We start from the raw sequence: 10,134 nt of genomic DNA on the forward strand, positions 1-10,134 counted from the left end.
GATTCGCACCCCCGCTATGCACAAGGGAGAGCACTAAGTTGATTTACATATATATACAAGCTCCACATTTGATTTCCAATCAATGTGAGACTAATATTTTTCATTTTTCTCAACATAATTCACAAATAGTTTACTTTAAGCATAAATTTCTCATTCGCCACTCAAGCATTTTGAGCATATAATATATTGTTGTAAATGTATCATGTAGTAGAATATAAAACCATAATTTTATGATTCAACTCTCTACCTTTACCAATCTAGAATATACCTTAAAGTTTCTAAAAATTACATTTTTTTCCAACGTACACTTCAGCGAACGAAATCGGGGCAAAGTGGATGCAAAGTTGTTACCAAAATTAGATTAACAGTACACCATCGGATCGGAGATTGTTGGAGATGTTTTATATCGTAGGATTTTACCGCATGTGGTTGCAGTGCAAAGGAATCAATAGAGTTTTTGGTTAATGGAGGTTACCATATTTTAAACATTTGACGGTCCTTTAAAATAAGTCAAATCCTAGGATGTTATGTTAAAAACATTTTCCCAGGTTTTTATTTTTATTTTATGGCATCATCGTCACCTACCCCTAGGAGATCAATGTTGTTGCTTATTTTCAGATTGCAAATCACAGTTTCAATACAATTCGTTGATTATTATTGAATCCAAACTAATTAATTCTGTCCATTTTATAATGTATGATCTTATCTGCTCGCACCGCTAAGTGACTTAAATTAAAAATTTTGAAATAATTCAATGACCATTTTATAACTTTTTAAAGTTGAACGACCAAAACGAAATAATTAACAAATTTACATGCTATTAGAATAAAATGAAAGAATAAAGACTAAATCTGTAACTTATAGAGCCTGGAGTGTATGGACGGAGGATTTCTGAACTTCGGTTTGTCATCAAAAGTCGTATATAAGAATCACATGATAAGTAAAGATTCTTCACGAGAATGTCTTTGGAATCACCGGCGACATTCAGTTTTAGATTCTCGTCGACGGTGAGCATCATGTCTGATTCTTTTGGAAACCCAGGAACATAATCCTTGAATATCACCTTTTTATTGCTCACCACTGCATTTCTCATTACCATCCGCCATTGTTGTTTTGCTTGGTGCTTTTTTTTTTTTTCTCTATGGTGAAGATCACGTACTGAAATAAGCTGAGCTTTCTTCTATTATCAAGTAGGTCTAAAATTGGCCAAATTATGGTTTTGGTCCTTCTATTATTTTCAAATTTGAAAATTAGTCTATGTATTTTAATTTGGTATAATTTAATCTTTGTAATCTTATTAGTTAGTTGAAATAGTTAACTATTCTGTCAAATTTTATACTATTGGTCTCTGTAGTATTTTGTTCTGTTTGAACTTTGAAATTTCAATCCTAATCAAAATGGTATTTGCTAAATTATGATATTTTCTAAAGTTTATGTGACAAACATATTATCAAATGTGTAATGCAATATTAGTTTATTATTTCCACAAAATAATAAAAAATATTATTATTTTTAATCATTCTAGCAGAATTTAACCTAACTATTCTAATTAAAATGAAGATTTATTTTTTCTGAAAAATATCCCTTAAAAAAAATCACGTTGAAGGATGAATTGGAATAAATATTTTCTAAAAAAATCCTCATCAATATTTTAATAAAAATGGTTAACTATTACTATTAGATTAACTAATGACCTTATAAAATATAGATGACTATATTATGATAAATTAAAATATGAAAAATAAATCTCATATTTGATTAGAAGATAGGGACTAAAATCAAAATTTTACCTTTTAAGTTTCCATTTTAGTTTGATTGCGTATACCGTTTGTATTGTGAGGCTGAAAACTTGAAAAGGATATTTAGTCAATAAATTTTGACCGTACAATCTTTTTCTCAAGAAACCCGTTTAAAATCAACATGCAATGCCTACATGTAACCAACCTAATATGATAATCGTTTGGTTAAATTATTATCATTTTTCGATGAATGAGATAATTACAATGCTTCACGAGTACTTTTATTTGTATAAAAAATATGTAGGACAAAACACAAAGCACACGTTAACGAATAAATTTTATAAATAAATATTTATATCTATGTAAAAAACAATAGATCTAAACAAAATAAATTAAATAAATATTTATATCTATTTAAAACATCAAATTTGGAAAAACAATTAAGCGAATTGAGTTTTATTAAATTTTGAGGTCTATTTTCACAATTTTCTTAAAGAATTGTTTGTCGTCTATCTCTCAGGATATAACAATAAAATGACCGCGACAATAGTACCTCTGCAATGATTAACGAACAAACTTTGTCTTCTTCTATTACTGGAACGTTTGAAAATTTGGAGATGAAAATGAAGATGAAAAGTCTCTTGATATATCTTTGAACTCCATCACTAATGTTGTAGAGAGGAATGATGCAGGAGAAGCCACAATAATAGAGCATTTCAAGCATAATCACTACTTAACCTTAAGTGACAAAATCAAGGAGCATGGTGATAAATGTTGTGATGGGTGCATGTTGCTAATCTCGGCTGCATTCTACTATTGCTTTCAGTGTCAATTCTTTCTTCATAAAGATGAAGCCTGTTTGGCATCATGGATGCCAATTAGAAGCCCTTGTCTTGACTTCAGACAACATTTTCAAATGTGAAATTTGTTGTTTCCTTTCTAATGGCTTTGCCTACAAATGTAACGAATGTGGAGGGTATGTTTGCCTTCGTTGTGCGACACTTCGTCCTGATGCTCTAACATGTCCAGGACATGATCATCCCCTTCTTTTCTATTATGATTTTAACGGGCAGTGTTGTGCTTGTGGTGAGGATATAAAAGTGGCATTCAACTGCAAGGATTGCAATTATTCTGTAGATCCTAACTATATGCTACTACCAATTAGAGCTAGACACAAATGTGATGAGTATCTTCTTGCACTCAGTTATCACGAGATAAATGATTATTTAGAACATTATTACTGTGACATTTGTGAGCGAAAAAGAGATCCGAAGAGCTGGTTTTATCATTGCACAATTTGCGACACATCTGCCCATGTGAAATGTGTTCTCGGTGAATCTGTAAAGAAAGGGATCATCCGCACCCTCTCCCATTTGTGAAGAAGATAAATTACTACCCTGGATGCACTAAATGTAGAGAACCCTGTGAAGAGCTCGCTCTTGAATATGCAGAACCAGAGTGCAACTATCTCGTTCACTGGAAATGTATGAAACCATATGGCTTTGAATATGGATGCTTGATAGGTAGAGGCTTTTAATTGGCATTTCAATTGTAAGTTGAAATAATGTAATTTAGCCAATTGATTGGGTTGAAACTTGTGTGGTTTGGGTTAAAACTGTAATTGAATCAAATTGACTTCAATCTGTAATATTTTTTTGCTGAAACAAAAAACAAAACAACTTTAGCAACAGTTACAATATCAAAAAAAATCATTAGCTTTGTCATTATCAATGTCTTCTAATAATTTCATAGAAATTAATGTTGTCAACACATTAACTCTCGTCATATCAACAGAGACCATTTTGAAAATCCTGTTAGCAACACAATTAGCTTCGATTAAGATGTTTTTAACCGCCCAAAACTCTCTATGTCGTAGTAGCTTTTGGATTTGCCTAACTAGTGTGGAGATTGAACTAGCTGAAGAGTCCCTTTTTATTACGTGGAACACCTCGAGATTATCTGTATGAATCAAAATTCTCTCCAACTTTGTTCTTTTAATAGGATAAGACTATTCAAAATACCCCATAACTCGGCATTAAAGACAAAGCATTTTTTCAAGAAGTGGTTAAACCCCACAATCCATTTCCCAGGGTAGTTTCTCATTACTCCCCCAGTGAATGTATCTCCTTGGCAGGGACGTAGTGTTGGCAAGGGTCTCCTAAAATAGAAAAATTTATGTTTAGTTCCTTCAAATTTTTTAAAATTTTAAATTAATAAAAGTGAAATTACACTTTAATCCCCTAAAAATAATAAAAATTTAATTTAATTATTTAAAAATTATAAAGATACAGGGTATTTAAATAGTGAAATTGTATTTTTACTATCGTTACAAAATAAATTTAATTTCAGTCCCTCTAAAAAAAAATTTCTACCTTTATCCTTGGTCGTTGGTGAACACTTCCATTTCTCAAACTCGGGAGTATCACTGAAGCACATGACATTCATGAGCTCCCTGTCACTGTTGTGAAGGAGATCTATTACTATCCAAACTGCAGTAAGTGTGGTGAGCCCTGTTTAGATTTGGCTGTCGAATATACTAAATGCAACTTCATTGTCCATCATAACAAGCTCACTTCTTCAGATTGGGAGGACTAAGGTGGCGTTGTGGTGACTATACTCCAGAACCACCACTTTTCTTTGGCGGGGAACACAGAGTAATGCTGATTGTATTTATTATCCAAACTAGGTTTCCTATTTGAAGTTGAAATGTAAGGGAAGCATGTTTTAAGTTGGAAAAGAAATTCAAATCTTAGAATCGGAAAACATGAAATTGTTAAATATCGGGCCGTGGGTTATGGGAGCCCACTTGTTTATGTGTGCCCTACTCTTTATGTTTTGGGGGCAGCAAACTCTAAGCGACCCTCTGCCTCTGCCACTTCCTGAATCATTAGCTGTCTTCACTTGTATTATTGTTTTCCCATTGACACTTTGCTCCCAAAATCAAGCTTTTCCTTTATTTATATTGCTCGGGGAAGCAAAAATGGTGGGGTCTAACAATTATGGCCACCAACATCCCCTGCTTCTTTTCGTGAATGAAGATCAGCTGCTGAATGTAGCTAAGTGCTCAAGATGTGGCGAGAAGGTGTCAATTCCATGTTTTAGCTGTGCCGAGGATTGTGTGGGGTTTTACCTTCACAAGGTATGTGCTGAGGCACCTTTGGAGCTTAATCACCCTTTTCATCCTGATCATCCTCTTCTTCTTATGCAAGATGCACCTTATTCTGGAGGGTACGATTGCAAATTTTGCGGTAAATACGGTAATGAGTTTGTTTATCACTGCTCTTGCGAGTTTGACTTTCATGTTAAATGTGCTTTGTTTACATTTAATATTGCTGAGAATAATTTGAAAGTGCTTGAGCATGTTGCCCTTCAAGATGAAGAACTTGAAGATGATAGTAAGTGCTTTGGGTGTCGGGAACCATTAGCAAAGTATACACACTTTTCTCTTGACTGTGTATTTAATTTACATGAGAAATGCCTGAGCTTCTATTCAAATAATATTATTTAAATAGTTATAATTTTTTAATTAATTATATTCATTCATTTATAGCTATTACAACACTATAAATATTTAGAAATGTTCCGACAAGCACTATAACAGCTTAACCAAGAATGACAATAAACATGGATCCCTTCTGCCAGCTTCTACTTTGGGATTCCATTCCTTACACCTAATGTTTTAGCTATTTTCCCATCTCTTTTTTACTCTCTTATATCACAACCTTGTATCAAATTTCCTTACTCCTTTTCTCTGGGATGGCAACTCATTCTCATCTTAAACATCAGTCCTATTTGATTGCATGATTCAAATATATAACCAACTTCCATAGTACAATTTATCCCATTAAGATGGACATAGATGCAGCATTTGTTAATCATCTTCTATAATAAATCTATAAAATAAATTAAAAATTACAAAAATATACTAGTTTCTATTCAAACCAATCATACCATGTTAAAGCAATAAAATATTATATCAAACACAATAATTTGCATCTCATACTACAAATTATTATCAATATATGATCACATGATTATACATAATAGTAATACTAGAAATTATACATATTTACATAAAAATTAATTACAAACTAACATTATCAACTCAATTTTGATTTCTGAAGTCAAAATAATAATAAAAAATCTCGATTTCTGAAATGAAAAATAAATATTCTTAATTTTGATTTTGATTTCTAATAGCTGTATGGACCCAAGTTTGAAACTTTTTTCATGGTTTTAAATTTAAGATTTCTCTCGTTTAACTTTAATAACTCAATATATTTTTCTCTCTCATTTTGTTTTGGAACTGACTGACAACAACAAATTTATTTTTGAGACTTGGAAGATTAGTTTAGAAACAAATTTAGTACTGCCACACTGTTAGGCGACACCCTCCCCAATGTGACTCACGAAGCCTCAACATTTTCATTTTTTTTATAATTTGATTTATTTCTTCGGCATTATACGAGATTTAAAGAAAATGCAAATATTTTTTAGTATTGTCTAATAATGTGGCACCACCACTTAAAAAATGTTTTTTTTCATCTAGAATGAATGGATGCTGATGGGTGGATGATGTTGTCTAACAAATTGGCAAAACCTAAATTTACCGTAAAAAAATGCTATTTACGTAAATAATCTATAACATGCCTTATTTTCGTAATTAATTTTTTTATTTAATTCCATTTCAATTTAAATTAAAATAATAAAAAATTATTTGTTAATGTAAAAATGTTTTATATATGAAAATATCAAATATTAAGCGGCAGCAGCAGCTATAGCAATAGCAATACTGAAATTAAAAAAACAATAAAAAAACATAAAAGCAGCAATGACATATTAATTAATTAAGACAATATGTAAACAAACCACAGCAAGTCATGTACTGTAATAATCATATCTTATATTACATAAATACATGGCACATGCTACTCAGCTCCAAACCCAATACCACACTAATTACAATTATTCTTGTCGAAATCATCCCTCGATTTTAAAAATTTTAATTTTAATGAAAAATGGTGAAATCGACTTTTTGAAAAATGAAAATATGGAGTCGCCACTGATATTTTGTTTTGGTGTGATCGGATCACCTAGGAATTTGGTTATTTTAATAAAACATTTTGGTTTACTAAAATAACAATTCTGGTCTACGAAAATATGAGAAAACGGGCTCGGGAGTCGGTTACGTATGAGGAAGGATTAGCACCCTCACTACGCCCAAAATTGGTACCAAATCGATTAAATATTGTCCTTATGTCTAAAATCAAAAATGTTTTTGAAATGTGGTTCTTGTTAATAACATTTGAATAACCCGAGTTGGTTGCTAAAAATCTTCTTGTTTCGACATCCGAAAATTTATAATTCGAAAATCACAAAAGGATGCTCAACTATTCAGTCCAACAGAAAACCGAAACCCAGCACAGTAGGGTACGATTCTTCGAATTTCCAAACATCGACCATTGCCTTACTTTATAAAATACGTGGGAAAATTCCGAGGAGATATTCGATTATTTTGGACAAATGAAAAAGCGCAACCCAGCACGATAGGGCTCGATTCTCAAATCGCTAAACATTGAACATCGTCTTCGTTTTTAAGTATTATTATTTTTAAACATGAGTGAGAATATAAAGAAATGTTCGATCGTTTTGAGCAAACGAGGAATCACAACCTAGCACGTTAGGGCATGGTTCTCGAATTATCAAACGCTGAATATTGCGTTTGTTTTAAATAGTTTTTAGAAGATACGAATGAAAATTTGAAGGGATATTCGATTATTTTAAGCAAACGCAAAATTGCAACCCAACACGTTAGGGCACTATTCCGCGAATTGCCAAATATCGAATTTCGCCTTCGTTTTAAAGAATTCTTTTAAAAGGCATGAGGGAAATCTTGAAGGGACATTCGATTATTTTGAGCAAACGCGAAATTGCAACCCAACACGTTAGGGCACTTTTCGCGAATTGCCAAATATCGGATTTCGCCTTCGTTTTAAAGAAAATTGTTTTAAATGGATACTTATAAAACTAGCTTAAAACATATTAATGCACTTTTGAAATGAGACGAAATTGATTATATGTAACAGCCAAATTTTTCAGTGGTGTCGAAAACAGTGATTCGAGATCACTAAATCTGACGAGTAAGTTTAGAAATTTTAACAAATAATAATTATAGGCCAAGCGCGAACTTAAAATAATTATTTTTAATAAAAGAATTAATCAGGTAAATTTGGTTGAAAACGAGGTATCGAGACCTCGGATTTATAAACCGAGCTATAAATATTTATGGAGTATTATTAAGTTAGTATTAAAGTTTCGTTAGAAAATTTTAACGTTTGGTTAGTCAATTAATTAAAAAGGACTAAATTGAAAATAGTGCAAAAATTATTAAATTGTGATTAAATAGTTTAAGTGATTAAAAAGGAGGGATTTAAAAGACAATTGGACCCAAATTGTATGGGCTGGACGGTTGGGCAAGAAAATCAGCAAAAAAGACAAGGAGAAACAAGGGCAAAATGGGAAATTTTGCAAATTAAACATATAAAACAAGACAAATTTGAAAAATCTAGAGATATCATCATTTTTCTTCAGCAAAAACGCCATGGGAGGTCTGAAGCTGCTGGTTTTTCATACTTTGACATATGTGAGTTCAATTCTTACCCTTTTCTTTGAGATTTTTATGTTTTTGTGACTTTTACAATTAGGTCCAAGTGTTTAATTCATTAGTTTTTGATTTTATGAACAAAATTAAAAGCTATAAATGATAAGTTTTGGCTGTTTATGATGAAATAAAATGAATTTGAAGCTTTGATTTTGTTTTTTGATGATTTTATCAAGTAATTTCAATAGAAATTGATTTTAGGACCTAATTGTGAAAAAGTTGTGAATTAAGGTTTAGAGTTAAAATGATGATTTTCAAAGGTTGTGTAATAGTTTATAATGATGGAATAAAATGTTAATTGAGAAAAATTAGCTTAATAGATGGGCTAATTGAGCAAGGACTGAATTGTATGACCTTTGAAATTTAGAGGAAAAATGGTAATAAACATCTTGAACTAAAACAATATTGGACAGCAGAAGTAGACTAACTTTGAAAAATCACCATAAATTGTAAAAATTGAATTATAAGATGAATAAAATATGAAATTAAAGCTTATTGAGTCTAGTTTTTCATAGAAGAAACAGTGTAAGCAATGGATTTGTAAATTATGAGATATAATGAATTTTGTGAGACAAGGCTAGAATGAATTCGGGTTCTCCTGTTTTAACTTTGAAAAATCACCAAAAATTGGATAAAATTAATTAGAGTCTCAAATTTATATTCTTAGAATCCTTAATGAGTCTATTTTCAATAGAAATCAATGGGAACATTATCCGAGTTTTGTACTATGATATAATTAATTTTTAGTGAAGAGAGGTCAGAACTGTTGGATAATGAAACAGGGGAAACTTAAATGAATAAACTGTACTAATTGGCTAAACCAAAAATTCTTAAAATTTTATGGTGGAATGATATGTGAGTCTAGTTTTAGGGAAAATTTACGGATCTTAATTTTGAGCTCTGTAGCTCTAATTATAAATAATTGAGTGACTATGACTCGTGTGAACAGATTGATGTGAGTATTAATAAGTAAATTGTGAAATCGTACTTACAAGAATGTTATATACATTAAGGATGTGGAATGGAGAGGAGGAGGAGGAAAAATATATATGAATTTTCAGTTAGCATGGCTAATTTGCATGTTTTAAGCTAATGGACTAAATTGAATAAGAGTAAAACTTTAGGGGGTAATTTTGTAAAAATATTAAAAATGACTAAATTGAAGAGAAGAAATTGTTTTATTATATAAATTAATAAATTGAATGAAATTATCAATTTAAGATTGGGTGAAATTTGGGAAAATGGTAAATTACCAATATGCCCCTAAATCTTGGTATTTCTGCAATTTAGTCAGGTAGGTTCGGATACCCTGAATGAGCATGTAAATATGAAAATTTAATATCGTATCGTATTTTATATGATATTTTGAATTGAATATATGAAAAGGATGTTACATGAAACATGAAAATGAATACTAAATAATATAAATTAATTGAAATTATTCTGAAAATTTCGGTAATGCCTCGTATCCTATCCCGGTCTCAGGTACGGGTATGGGGTATTACATTATAAAGATTTGAATTTTATAAAACCACATTTCGAAAGTCAAATGGAAGACGATGAATGAGGTAATATGCATCTACGAGATGTGATCAACTAACGTACTAATAATTAAAAATAGCTAACCTAAAAGCGTAATCCGATCGCAATAATACATGGAGAATAGCTACTATGAAACAATGAATAAATGGATAATGCCACGATAACATACATGGGAAATAAAATGATTAACAT

Source organism: Gossypium hirsutum, chromosome A02 (genome assembly GCF_007990345.1).
Source record: "Gossypium hirsutum isolate 1008001.06 chromosome A02, Gossypium_hirsutum_v2.1, whole genome shotgun sequence".
Lineage (NCBI taxonomy): Eukaryota > Viridiplantae > Streptophyta > Magnoliopsida > Malvales > Malvaceae > Gossypium > Gossypium hirsutum.